The sequence below is a fragment of the Pipistrellus hanaki genome (assembly GCF_964339955.1).
Source record: "Pipistrellus hanaki genome assembly, chromosome: 18".
Lineage (NCBI taxonomy): Eukaryota > Metazoa > Chordata > Mammalia > Chiroptera > Vespertilionidae > Pipistrellus > Pipistrellus hanaki.
In genome coordinates this window covers 19,646,172-19,660,756 of record NC_140520.1, presented here as the reverse complement: position 1 = coordinate 19,660,756, position 14,585 = coordinate 19,646,172, and the positions used below count along the sequence as shown (strand labels likewise).

General features: G+C 40.4%; 1 protein-coding gene across 2 annotated transcripts in view; it reads right to left on the bottom strand.

Moving 5' to 3' along the window:
- The window catches only part of RALGPS2 (Ral GEF with PH domain and SH3 binding motif 2), a 115,772-nt gene extending 101,517 nt beyond the window's left edge, over positions 1-14,255 (bottom strand). Inside the window, exon 1 of one of the 2 annotated variants that reach the window (XM_084866962.1) lies at positions 14,039-14,255. The gene's annotated coding sequence lies outside the window, so the exon portion shown is untranslated. The remainder of the gene's footprint in view (positions 1-14,038) is intronic. The other variant, XM_084866963.1, reaches the window with a different exon arrangement.
- Positions 14,256-14,585: the final 330 nt, after the last annotated feature.

Below are 14,585 nucleotides of genomic sequence, written 5' to 3'. Positions count from 1 at the left end.
GTGTGCAGGAGGCAGCCGATCAGTGATTCTTTCTCATCGATATTTCTACCTCTCTCTCTCTCTCCCTTCTTTTCTCTGAAATCAATAAAAACTTTTCTTCTTTAAAAGTTGCTTCTTCCTTTCCATTCTAGATGCCTTTTATTTCTTTTTCTCACTTGGCTGCACTGGCTAAAATCTCCAGTAAACTTTGAAACAGAAGTGATGAGAGTAGACGACCTTGTCTTATTCCTGATCTTAGGAAAAAGTATTTGATGCTTTATGAAAACTACATTATCTGTAGTTTTTTTTGTTTTTTTTTTTTTGTGCTTTATTGGGTTGATGTTCCTTCACAATCCTAATTTGCTTAGTTATTATCTGAAATGAAGGCAAGGTTGTAAAATACTTATTTCTTTTTGCATTTATTGAGATGATTATGTGGTTGGCTGGCAGAGTGAATTACATGGAATGTACATGTTAAACTAGCCTTGCATTCCTAAAATAAACCCCACTTGGTCATGATGTATTATTATTTAAAATAAATTGCTGCATTCAATTTGCTATACTTTTGTGTAGAATTTTTGTATGTATGCTCATGTGGAATATTTCTGTATAGTCCTCTTTTTTCTTTCCTTTTTTTTTTAAAAAATATATATTTTATTGATTTTTGTACAGAGAGGAAGGGAGAGAGATACAGAGTTAGAAACATCGATGAGAGAGTCATTGATCAGCTGCCTCTTGCATACCCCCTACTGGGGATATGCCCGCAGCCAAGATACATGCCCTTGACCGGAATCGAACCCGGGACCTTTCCGTCCCCAAGCCGACGCTCTATCCATTGAGCCAAACTGGTTTTGGCTAGTCTTCTTTTTTCATAATGCCTTTGTCTAGTTTGAACGTAAGGGTTAATACCAGCCTCATAAAGCTAATAAGTAGTCCAACCTCTGCAATTTTCTGAAAGTGCTTGTGTAAAACCAGTACAACTCATCTTTAAAATTTAGAATTCACTTGTGAAGTCACCTGGGCCTAGAGTATTTTTTTCTTTGGTGAGACTATTTTAATTATAATAGATTCAGAACTCTTCAGGTTGTCTATTCTTGAGTGAAGTTTGGAAGTGTGTACCTTCTGAAGACTTTGTCCATTGTAGCTCTGTTGTAAAATGTACAGGCATAAAGTTGTTCATAGTATTATTATTTTTTATTATCTGTAGAATCTGTAGTTATGTCACCTGTCATTTCTGATGCTAACCAGTTTGGTTAGAGCGTTATCAATTTTACTGATGTTTCCAAAGAACCAGTTTCTGGTTTCCTTGATTTTGTCTATGGTGTTTGTTTTCTACACATTGATCTTTACCATTTCCCTTCTTCTAATTACTTTATTTTACCTTTTTTTCCTCATTTTTAAGGTGGAATAGAGGTCATTAATTTGAGATCTTTTTTCATTTCTAATATAGGTATTTGGTACTATAAACCGACCCTGAAGTACTGCTTTACTGGCATCTTACAAAGTCTGATATATTGTTTTCATTTTTATTCAGTACAGTATATTTACTAATTTCCTTTTGATCTTTTCTTTGATCAATAGGTTATTTAGAATTGTATTACTTATTTTCCAATTATTAGAAAAATTTCCAATTTTCTGTTAATTCTTCATTTAATTCCATCGTGATCAGGTAACATGAAATCTAAATCCTTTTAAATTGCTGAGACATGTTTTATGTCCAAATTTTGAACTTAAAAAGAATATTCTCTGCTGGTAAGTGGATTATTCTATAAACATTAGGTAGGTCAAATTGGTTGACAGTATTGTTCAAGTCCACTATACCTCTGTAGTTTTCAATACTCAAAGAAGAGTACTGAAATCTCCAACAAAAACTGAGGACTTGACTGTTTCTCCTTGGAAATCCATCAGTTTTTATTTCATGTATTTTTAAAATTCTGTTATTAAGAGAGCACAAATGTTTAGAACTGTTTGTCCTCTTGATGAACCAACCTCTTTATCATTATGACATCCTTTGTCCTTGGAAATATTCTTGGCTATGAATGAAGTTCACTTTGATATTAATATAGCCATGTCATCTGACAACTATAAATATGGTGTTTTCCATCCTTTACTTTTAACTTATTTGTATCTTTAAAGAATGTTTCTTATAGGCAAGTATATAGTTGGGTCTTGCTTTTTTATACAATCTCACAATCTCTGTCTTCTAGCTGGTATGTTTAGGCCACTTATATTTGACATGATTATTGATTTGTTTATGTTTAAGTTTGTAACCTTGTTATTTGTTTCCTTCTTATTATGCTTTCTTTTGAATTACATAAGTATAATCCATTTTATCTCTTTTGTTGGTTTATTACTTGTAACCTTTTAAAAAATATAATTGCTTTAGAATTTATTATATGTACCTTTTAACTTACCATGGTCTACCTTCAAATAACATTATACCACTTTATGAATGTATTGTATAATCTTTTTAAAAAATATATATATTTTATTGATTTTTTACAGAGAGGAAGAGAAAGGGATAGAGTTAGAAACATCAATGAGAAAGAATAATCAATCAGCTGCCTCTTGCACACCCCCTACTGGGGATGTGCCCACAACCAAGGTACATGCCCCTGACCAGAATCGAACCTGGGACCTTTCAGTCCTCAAGCCGACGCTCTATCCACTGAGCCAAACCAGTTTCGGCTTAATCTTAAGCAAGATGATTAGCTTCCCTGTTTCTCAGTTTTTACCTCTTTAAGATGAAAATAACAATAGTACCTACTTCACCAGGATATCATGACTATCCAATGAGTTAATACAGGTAAAATTATTAGAATAGAACCAAGCATCTATTAAATGCTATTTATAAATAGCAACTCCTATTGTTCACATTGAATAAGACAGTATTTTTAATAATTTCTCTATGCACTACTTAAAGTAATCTTGCTTACCCAGCCCACATATTGGTTTGCACTGCTCTAATAGAATCTGCAAGCAAATTAACTCCTTAGCTTGCAAGAAATTCACTTTTAATTGCAAGAAATGCAAATGATCCCAAATAGCATTATATATGATACGATTTACTGAGCATTTATTATGTGCTCAGAATTGTTCTAAAAGATTTGCATGTGTCATCTTGTTTAATCTTCACGTCAACCCTATGAGGAAGGCAAGTATTATGATGTTCATTTTACAGATGAAGAATGGTTACAGAGAGTTAAACAACCTGCCCATGGTTACACAGGTATAACTAGTAAAAGATAGAGCCAGAATTCCATTGCCAAAAGTCTGGCTCTTTCCTGAGAAAAAACTGAAATGAGCTCCAGAAGAGCAGGAGCCACAGAAGACCAGAGTAATGAGAGGAGAGTACCTACAGGTCAGAAACCAGAACCGTCCCTCTCATACCCTGTGCCTGTCTCTCTCTCACCACAGGAGTTTGCTCTTAGAAGTTTGTGCTTCCCTTGGCACAGATGCCCTATTCTTTTCTAGTTACTAATTGGCTTCTTCATCTCCGGTGTCATTTCTTTAACTCACAGCTTCTGCTTATACTGTACTTCCTTTCCAATCTCTTAAACTTTGGTTTTACAGGCTTGTACACTAATGCATTCTTCAAGCTTCAGCTCCCATGGCTCAATTGCAAAGTAGCTCCATGCCTCCCAATTATGGCTACAATTTCCCCCACTAGAACAAGCCTAGATTGTTAACTGGCTTCCAAATTGGTAGCCCTTAAGTTACATGCCCACTCCTGGGCCAAGCAGTTGCAATATACTAGGACTTGTAGTACTACAAGGTAAAAAACAAAACCCAAAACAGCCCCAGAGCTATTTATTGAGGGTTCCTCTGCAATGTGCTATAGAAAAAAGTATTTTCCTCCAAAGAACTGTGGGCAGACCAGAATTATAAAACATATGTCTAGGACAGTGAGTCAGCTAAGTCAGCTCGCATCTGAGGCTCAAAGTCTTGTCAGCATTACTCATTTATTTAGTTATGATAATTATGCAGTTATAAATATGAATTTTGGTTGTTATTAAGGAGATCACAAAATTTACAGTGTCACTAAAGTATGACATGAGTCATTGGTGCAGCTATTGTTAAATCAAAGGCTGCCTGCCATACTATGACAACAGTATAACCACTGAGAGAAGGAAAACCCACTGTCACCTATCACACTCCATTCTGCTCAGAAAGAAGCAAGCAGTAAACATCACTGATCCTATCCACTCCTACAGCTGTATCTGCCGGGCCACACTGGCCTGAAGCAGGTGGGGAGCTGGATGTATTAACAATTGTCTTCTCTACAGCCCAGTCACAGCTCCCACACTGTTTAGATAGACAGCCGCAGCACAAAGGCTTCAACAGTACCTCCAGTTCCCTGAAGTTCAAACCTCCAAGTGGGATCTTTAAAAACCTTTCTGCAGGTGGGTTCTATCCTACACCTTTGGTTTCCTTAATGGCAGAGAAAGGCTTTAAATTTACAACTTTCTGCTACATAATTAGCTAAGGGCAGAAAGGATAAAGTAAACATAATACTTATTAATAAAACTTCCCTATCAATGTTATTTTAAGCCCTTTTATTGGGAAGATTACCTAATACACAAAAAGTTAAAAAAGAAAAAGGCAGGTTCTAAACTGGATTTTTCTTCCAATCTTCATTTACAAATTTTAAAAAGAAAGGAAATATTGAGAAGCTAAAAGTTAGTAATAATAAGTACTATCATTTTAATTCTAACCTGCTTAATTTCTAAGGGCTGAGTAAGCTGGTCCCACCTTATCAAATGTAACTGTATTTTGCACCCCATCCCAAATAAACCCTTCAATCAGAGCATTCCAGAATTCTTGTGGCTGCATTTCCAGTCATGCTTATTCCAATACTACATGTACTTTCCACCTGAATGAAATGTCCCCTGAGGACCAGTGTGCTCTCTCTGAGCCTCTCCTGTGAACTGCACTGCAGTGTGACACATAACTACATATGGTCTTACGTTACTTACTGTGATTTTATGTAGAAAATTTCGTGTCTCCCCAAGATGTAAATGCATGTAAAGTATCATACTTCTATGGTAACATTTACAAGTATTATGCTCACAGAAAACATTAAAAAATACCGCTGTCAAAAAGAAGCAAGTCGAAAGCGAAGTTTCTTATCCATAAGATACCCTCAAAATGCTTCTCTTTTAGTAGACTTACTCCTGTCCCCCGGCTTTAAGGGGTAGGATTTAAACCACACAAGCCTATAAAAAGAATATCTGCAAATCAAAACTAAAAGAACAGCAACAGAGGTTTTCTTAGCAACAACCTACAGAATAAAAAACTATATCAAACTTAAAATACCCATTAATCCACCAACCTACAACACCCTGAAATGTATGAAGATCTAGAAAGATTCCAGGACATTCAGAAGAGCAGCTTAAAAACAGCAAAAGAAAACATACAAATTTGTCATAGAAGCTAATGCCAGAAGGCCAGGGACATTCTGTCAAATCCTGTGAATTTAAGTCAGGATGGGAAGTGGTCTAAAGAATAATTGCTCCGGTAATCCAAGAGAGCTGGAGTAACCCCACATATAAGCCAGGCTGTGATTACACCTGCTCTTCGTGGTCCTGAAAGAGGAAGAGGGAAGAGCTAGTTCAAATGAACACTCTGCTTATTACACTTTCTCATTTAATCTTTACAATGATCCTGGGAAAAGACACTCTTACACCCACTTTACAAACGAGGGAGGCCGAATAATAAAGAAATTAAGTAATTTGCCTAGATTCATTCAAATCTTAAGCACAGGCTTAAGAGAAACCACTCTCTATATCACACACAAAAACTGACTTGCAATTTAACTTAGCAAACAATTCGATGGATTCCAAAAACACTCTAATTTTTCATCTTTTTATTCAAATGGTTAGTTAACTGTCTTCTCTTTTCTGGTTTAAACTTTTTGTGTACTGTTGAAAACAAACACACACCTTTGCCTACCATAGGGTCATGTGAATATTTTTGTTTTCTTCTAGAAACTTTATGTATTTAGAAATTTAAGGCAACATTCCTTTCAATATATATTAAACTACAGGATTTATACATTTGATAGAAAATGCAACTGATAATTTTTAGACTAGATGAAACCAAAATTAATGTTTCTCAAACATGCACATTTGAGTCTGCCACTCCTTGTTCAAAACACCGTTAACTTTGATACTTAGCTAACAATTTGAATAAAAAGATAAAAAATTAGAACTTACTAAAATAGGATGAGTTAAGATGCAAAACTTTTAAGCCATAATACTAGAAGTAAATAAATATAGGTAAATGGCTATTCCTGTCTTTTGCCCAATTGTTTTGAAATGGGCTGTGTGTGTTTGTGTGTGTGTGTGTGTGTGTGTGTGTCCTCATCCAAGGATATGTTTAGAGAGAGGAGAGGGAGGGAAGGAAAGGGGAACATGAAGTGAGAGAGCAACACTGATCATTGCCTCCCTTACCCACCCTGGCACCCGAAGGGAATGGAGCCTGAAACCCAGGTATAGAACCCGCAACTCTTGGGTGCGAGGGATGAGGCTCCAACCAACTGATGGATCCGGCTAGGGAAACATACATATTTTTACCTGGTATGGTTACAAGTCCTCTGTAAGATTTAAGTATTGCAGGCATTTTTTCTAGCGTGTTACTGACTTTTCACTATCCTAAAGAGTATCCTTTGGTGAACATAATGAAGGACAACTTATCAATCTTTTCTGGTTAAGAATTTTTGTGTGCTGTTGAAAACAAACCTTGCCTACCAAGGATCATGCGGATATTTTTCTGTTTTCTTCTAGAAACTTTAATTTTCACCTTCCATGTTATATCCATACTTCCCTGCAGAAGCATATAATTCCTGTGTTACCTAACTATTTCAGAAAACAGGAAAAAAAGGGGAGCTTCACAACCCATTTTATATAGCCAGCAGGCTTCTGAAGCTACAATACATACATAAAGCTTTGATAAGATTTATTTACTGATAATTGTGGATTTTAAAAAATTGTAAAATAATGGTAAATAAGTTCAGCAGTGTAGAGGGAAAAAACAAATGCAACACAGCTAAGTAGGATCCAATAATACAAACAGGAGATATTCTAAGAATGTAATACATTTTATTAACAGATTAATGGAGGAAATACCTATGATCAACTTTGCCGATATAAGAAAAGCGCTTAATAAAATTCAATACTTATTCATATATTTTTTTAAAAAGCTAAGACTAAGACTAGAAAGTATTCCTTAATCTTTTAGTTATCAAAAATGTATAGTAAATTGAGGAAAATGGGGAGAGATTTGTAAAAAGGTACAAATTTTCAATTATGAGATAAGTAAGGTCTGAGGATCTCATGTATAACATGGTAATTACGGTGGATAACACATTATTATATAACTGAAATTTGCTAAGAAAGAACTTAAATGTTATCTCACACACACAAAGGGTAAATATGTGTATACATAGCTCAACTTCACTGAACACTTCAAATATCTTACACATTTTTAAATTAATGTAGATAAAGCTGAAAAAATAAATGTAATAACATTATGTTCCCTCTTTTCTCTGCAATGTTACTTTCTTACTAATGTATATGTGTATATCATTTACTGTTAAAATGTAAATGTACATAAAGGCAAGTATTTTTGTCTTTTTGTTTATTGGTATATTCCCAGCATCAAGAACTATTCCTAGCACATAGAAAGTGCTATATGATGTAGTGTGTTTGTTTTTTAATGAATAAATAAATGAATGATTTCCAAGTCAAAATTTACATTTGAGAAAAAATTATAGTACTTTCTTTTAACATTCTTGTATAAATAAGCAGTTATAGAGACTAAATGTGTACATGTAAAAATACACATACATTTATGTTTATTACTTATGAAAATATTTCTAAGATTAAAAAAATAACCCTACCTAATTTAAGTAAATAACCTATGTGTGAGATTTTTTAAAAAATTTCTTTATTGATTAAGGTATCACATATTTGTCCTCATCCCCCCATTCCCATCCCAAACCCCTCCTCACTTCCCTGTTGTCCGTGACTACTGGTTGGGCTTATATGCATACAATATGGTGAGATATTCTTTTTTTTTTTTTTAATATATTTTATTGATGTTTTATAGAGAGGAAGGGAGAGAGATAGAGAGCTAGAAACATCGATGAGAGAGAAACATCGACCAGCTGCCTCTTGCACACCCCCTACCGGGGATGTGCCCGCAACCAATGTACATTGCCCTTTGACCGGAATCGAACCCGGGACCTTTCAGTCCCCAGACCGACGCTCTACCACTGAGCCAAACCGGCTTCGGCTGGTGAGATCTTCTTAATGATGAGATTTTAGCAGTATTCCTATTAAAGTAAGAAATATGGAACTTAAACCATCTATCTCAAGTGAGCCCTTAATGTTGCCTGGCAATCACACTATGTTTCTCTATTTTATTCCCTTTTCCACTCTTGGATAGGTGATTATGTCATATATTTTTCCCTCTTCTCAAACCTCAAATACACACTCCCTTTATTTCCTCTCTCGGCCAATGACCTTGCTCCCCATTCACTAAGGTAAACAGAAAACCTCAGATGGGAGCTTCCTCAAATCACCATCATCTGTCAACATAGTATTTTGTCTTCTCTCCCTACCTCTATCCTCCACCTGTGCACAGATCAGGGCTCAGCAAACCACAGCCCACGCTGTCGAAGGCTGCTTTCATGCTACAGAAGCAAAGCTGAACTGTATGTAGTGTATTGCCCATAGAGACTATATCCTACTATCTAGCCATTTAAAGAGAAAATGTGCTGACCTCTACGCTAGGTCACCTCTCCTCTCAGGTATATAACAGGCACTGTTCATTGACAGGGCCCACTGAGTGCCATGCACAAGAAATGAGTACGATCCACACAAGACATGTACAACTTCAGAGACATATCAGATATACTGAAGACAAAGAAAAGACCTTAACAGGGCACTATGAAGATTGGGAGGCATAAGACTTTTCAACAACCACCTGAAGCTAGATAATTATAATGGGAGCCCTTGAATTTTGAGGGAAAAATATTTCCTTGGCATTCTATACTCAGACCAGCCAAATAATCACCCAAGTGTCATGATAGAAGATATTTTAAGCAATACAAACATTTCAAAAGTTTTACCTTCTCATACTTTCTTTCTTGAAAGTTACCGAGGGAGGCATTTTACCAAAACAAAGGTGTAAATTGAGAAAGAGGAAGGCAGGGGTCCAGAGATCACAGGCTCAACACAGGGAAAAGGCAGGGAGAATTGTCAGAATCTATGTGAAGGGCAATCACAAACTAATGTGTTGCAGGAATGAGCCACAGTGCAAATGTCAGCAGAAGGGTAAGAGTCCCTGGACTTGCCCAATTAAAAAAAAATTTTGGCCGAAACCGGTTTGGCTCAGTGGTAGAGCGTTGATCTGCGGACTGAAGGGTCCCAGGTTCGATTCTGGTCAGGGGCATGTACCTTGGTTTCGGGCACATCCCCGGTGGGGGGTGTGCAGGAGGCGGCTGGTCGATGATTCTCTCTCATCAATGTTTCTAGCTCTCTCTCTCTCTCCCTTCCTCTCTGTAAAAAAATCAATAAAATATATTTAAAAAAATTTTTTTGAACTATTACTTGATGTGTTTGAATGTAATGAGGCAGTTCATAAAAAAAAGTTAAAACAAACAAAATTAATGGTTTTTGTAACCCTTAATACCTATTAATTCAGTCACTCCACACATAATACCTGGGATTGACTATGGTGCCAGGCACTTTTCTGGATGCTAGGAATACAACAGTGAATACAACACAAGCCCTTGCCTTCATGAAGCTTACATCCAGAGGAAAGCAGACAATAATATAAAGAAATTAACATATGCTAGAATATCAGATAAATTAATGTTGTGAAGAAAAATAAAGGTAAGGGTAAAGTGTGATAGGGGTGTTATTTAGGTACAGTTTTCAGAAAAGGGCTCTCAGGCCCTGGTCAGTGTGGCTCAGTTAATTGGGTGTTGTCCATGCAGCAAAGGTTGTGGGTTTGATTCCTGGTCAGAGCATCCCAATTGCGGGCTCTCCCTGATAGGAGACAGCCAATCAATGATTCATTCTCTCCTCCCCCGCCCCCCCACTCCCTTCCTTTCTCTAAAAATCAATTAAAAATCTTGGGGGGAAAAATACATAAAATGAATCAATGAATAGAAAAGGGCTCTCCAAGACACAGCCAAAAGGAAAAATCAACCTAAAAAGGAGAATCTGTTTTGAGAAAAGGTCATGTAAGTGAAATAACAGAAGTGTATGAAATTAAGTTCAAGGTAGGATAGACGTTTTAAGCTTCTCACATTCCAAAGCAACAGCTCACTGAAGAGCCAGTACCGAAGGGTCTCCGCAGTGGAATTTACAGATTGCCAGGCACCTCAGCCTCAGCCACTGCTTATTAATGTGATGGGGTACATTTATATACACAAAGTCGTTTCTTCCCATAGATTAGGTGGGTATCAACCATTTCAAATTCCAGTGTTTTATTCCTAAATCAAAGGCTGAAGATATTGATCAAGAAAGATTACAGATTAATTTCAAGTTACCAAAATTTATCACATATAATCTTCATTCTCTCACAAAAAAGAAACACTAAACCGATGGGAATAACACACATTTAAAGAAACAATTTATGGGATAATGCAATCATTCACTTTACTCTCCAAGGACCCTCACTCAGGCTGATGTAGAGTTTCAAGATATTGGAATTATCTTTTCATTGAAAATTGAGTAATTAAAAAAAAATGTTCAGATTGAAGCAACAATTTCACTCCATATTTTCTTCCATTACACAAGAAAAACCACATAATCAAAAAATAGAGTTGATTTTAACACAACTTATTCTATAAATATTTATATCATGAGAAATAAAACCAAATTATCTCACTTAGATAGGAAAATAAGCAATACTTTTAGATATAAATAGGTTTGGAAGTTTAACTCACAAAAAGAAAAATTCAGTTAACTACATTTCAGTAACTAGTTGAGTTTAAAGTTTAGAGGCTTCTGGACGAGCAGCCCAGGAGCTATACTCTATGCTGAACTGTAGTAGCAAGAGATGCGGATGCTCTTTCCACAGCTTTCTACACTCCAGGATGGAACAACACAGTATAGCCCTGGGGGTTGGGATTCTCTGCTTTCCCTGTATGCTTACCATCTCCAAACCCGTTTCCTCATCTAAAATGGAGGTGATAATGCCTACATAGGGTCCTGTCAATGAGAAGTATCAAAGTACCAATATAGAGAAAAACTTTGTAAATCTGTAAAGAATGACACCAATAGTTGTCATATTTCAATCAAAAAGGGAACCAATCACTTTCAAACTTTTCTGATTTCAGCTATTAATGGTTATAGATTCTATGGAAGAAAAGTATGACATTGGTCCATCCACACACACACACACACACACACACACACAGCCAGCCAGATGATTTTTCTTTTTAATTTAGACTTGAAAAAGAATTAGACTCTCCTATTATAAACAAGCACCAAGAGGGAATATTTTTAGCAAACATTTTATTTAAATAAGCCAAAAGAATGAAGCTGTTTAGCCACATGTAAACTCTGTGTCATCTAATTTCAGGTAGGATGTTTATTTTTGGTATAGCTGGGATCCAGACACCCAATGTATATAAACATTAGTATATTTTTAAAACAACTGTCTTACTGCTTTTGTTCACTCAGTATTAATTCCCACTATTCTTAGAAGGAAAAAAACACACAAATAATATCCTTAATTAAAAAAAAAACAACTCATCAGAGTTCTTACTTAAACTAACATTAAACACTGTTTTTTGACAATGAAGCAGTAGACTATTTGCCCTCTTACCCTTTAAGCTCTATCAGGACACAGACCTATCTTTTTCTTTGTATCCCCAACATTTAGGTACGAAGCAAGTACTCAATAAATATGTGTTGAATGAATGAATGAATGAGGGAATGAAGGATCTGGACAAAAGCTTCAATGTTTGAAGTTGCAACAGAGCAATTTCACCTCCATAGCCATCATTCACTACAAACAACTACTCTCTCAGGTATCAGACGACATGTACTAGATATTTAAACACACACAAATACACTACTCACATGTGTAACAGAAGTACATGAAAGATTCACAAATCCAGTTTTTCAGTTGTATTTTCTCTCAAAAAATTTTGGTGTTCTTTCTGATATTAAGGTATGTTGCAATCCTGATAATGCAAGCACTATCTTTAAAGTCCTGTTGCAATATTGAATTATTTAGGCAAGTGAACAATATTTCCGGAGTCTCACCAATGTATTTTTATTAAAAGTCAAATTCCTAATTGAAAGAAAATTGGAATAAAATGGAAAAAAGGAAGATCTTGCCATTTCAAAATTATTATATTGAATTTTTAAAAAGAGAAAATAAACTGCTGCAATTACAACGAAGTTATTTATTCAAAAAAACATTTACTGTCCTTATATTTTAGCTATAAGCTAGTAAACTTTATGCTTGCAAAGAGTGAGTTAGAGGTTATTTTTATTAAAATAATAGTTTTGGATAAGCTCCTTCATAACGCTAAAGTCTACAGTAAAACAGTCAGCAACAACGTTATAATAAACATTGTATGTATGATTCTACAGCACTTGTATAAAGAGCATAATCATCTGGGTTCAACAGGCTTTTATGAACAACAAGGTAGGATCTGTGACTGCAATACTATGCGTGCACGGGATCAAAAAAAGTTTTTTCAAATTCTGATGGTCCTCTTCAAAAAGACTTGAAAACAAGAGTCAATCTGAGGGTGAACACAAAAGAACACCCAAGTCAACCCATCAACGCTGGTACGAGAACAAGGGCTCTCTCTACAGCAGCTGCCGCGTTGCATCTTAAAAAAACCCAGGGCCTATGGGAGATAAAGCTCAATGAACCACTTCGTGGTCTGAAACACTGGGTATGAAGATATATTTCTTTGTAGCGCTCTCCTAAACAAGAAATTCTTAAGTGTTTCCACTGCCCCTCCTCCACGGCGAACACCGGTGCCCTCTCTTCCTCCGCCCTCACCCCTCCCAGTTCAAACAAATTAACATTTGCACAAGGTGCCTCCTATCAGCTCGCAGCTTCTTCCCAAACACGCCCACGTACCCTGAAACTCGCCTGCGTCTACACCACACACCCGGCCACAGGGAAGGAGTGGCGGGGGGCTGCAGGGGGGGACCGCGCGGCCCCGCACAGGTTTGCGGCTCTTTCCCAGAGAGGAGCTCCACGCACGCTCGGGGGGGGGGGGGCTCGGTTGCTCCCAAGTCACCTCCCCGGCGCGGTGTTTATGAGCCCTGCTAATCCGATACTGCAGTGGAATTCCGGATATTTGCAGACAGATAGCCGGGCTTTGCAAGTGTTTGATCTGAGCGGTCCGGAAAATCTCCTTTCCACCCGCCCGCTCCGAGCGGTGCAGCCGCCCGACCGCTGGCAGCGCCCCGGGCCCCGCACCGCGCACCGCGCACCGCGCCGGGCCAGAGGCCAGCGCAGCCCCGGCCGCCCCGGGTCCGAGGCTGCTGGGCCACGGGGGCCGCGGCCCGCTCCGCAACAGGTCACCCTGACGGCGATCGGGCTCCGGGGGCGCCGCGGCCGGGCCGGGGAGGGGGTGTGGCTCGCCCGGCGGTGCCCGCGCCGCTCACCTGGCGGGAGGCTGCGGCGCCGCCGGGCAGCGCGGGCGGAGGCAGGGGCTGCAGCCACCGCGGAGGGAAACCCGGCGAGACGAGCTCGGGGAGGGTCTACTCGCCCCCGGCTCCCAGACAGAGACCGGGCGGGGGGACCCCGAGCCGCCGGGGGAGGTGCGCCCCGGGCCCCGGCGCCCTCCTCCCTCCGCCCGGGCTCCACCGCCCCTTCCCCGCGCCGAGGCCGAGCAGCGCGGGCCGGCAGCCGGGAGGGCGCTCACGCCGCCGCCGCCGCCGCCATTCCCCGCGCCGCCGCCGCCGCGGCTCCGCGCCGCCCGGGGGGCACCGCGCACCCCTCTCCCTCCCCCGCACCGCCCGCACCGCCCGCCCCGGCTCCGCAGCCCGCCCGCGGCCGGAGCACCGACCTGTGCAGCCGCGGCCGCCGCCTCGCGGGATGGGGAGACCCGCTGGCCTCACGCTCCGCCGCCACCGCCGCCGCCGCCTAGGCGAGCGCTCGGCGACCCGACCACTCGGCGTCTCTCATTGAGCGCCCGCCGCCGCCGCCGCGGCACTCGGGGGAGGGGAGCGGGCGGGATCCACCCCGTCCGCCGGGGCTGGGGGAGGAGGGCCGCCTGGCGGGGACGCGGGGACGCGCGCCGGGCGGGCGGGGCGGAGTCGCGCTCGCGCACCAACCGAGCGCGCTCGCGCCGGCCCTGCGCGCGCCGCGGCCGGTGGGGTCTCCCTGCGCGCCCCCGCCCGCCGAGCCCAACTGCCGCCCGGCGCCCGCCGGGGCCTCGGCGCGCTCCCGGGAAGGACGGAGGGAGGGAGGGGCCGCTACCCGCCAAACTTGGGGGCGCGGAGGGCAGGCCGGCAGGTGGGCCCCCCCCCTCCCCGCACCGGCCCTCCGCGGAGAAATCCATCCACGGTGCTGTCTGCCGGCTTCAGCACAGGCACCTCACCTCCAAGGCCGGA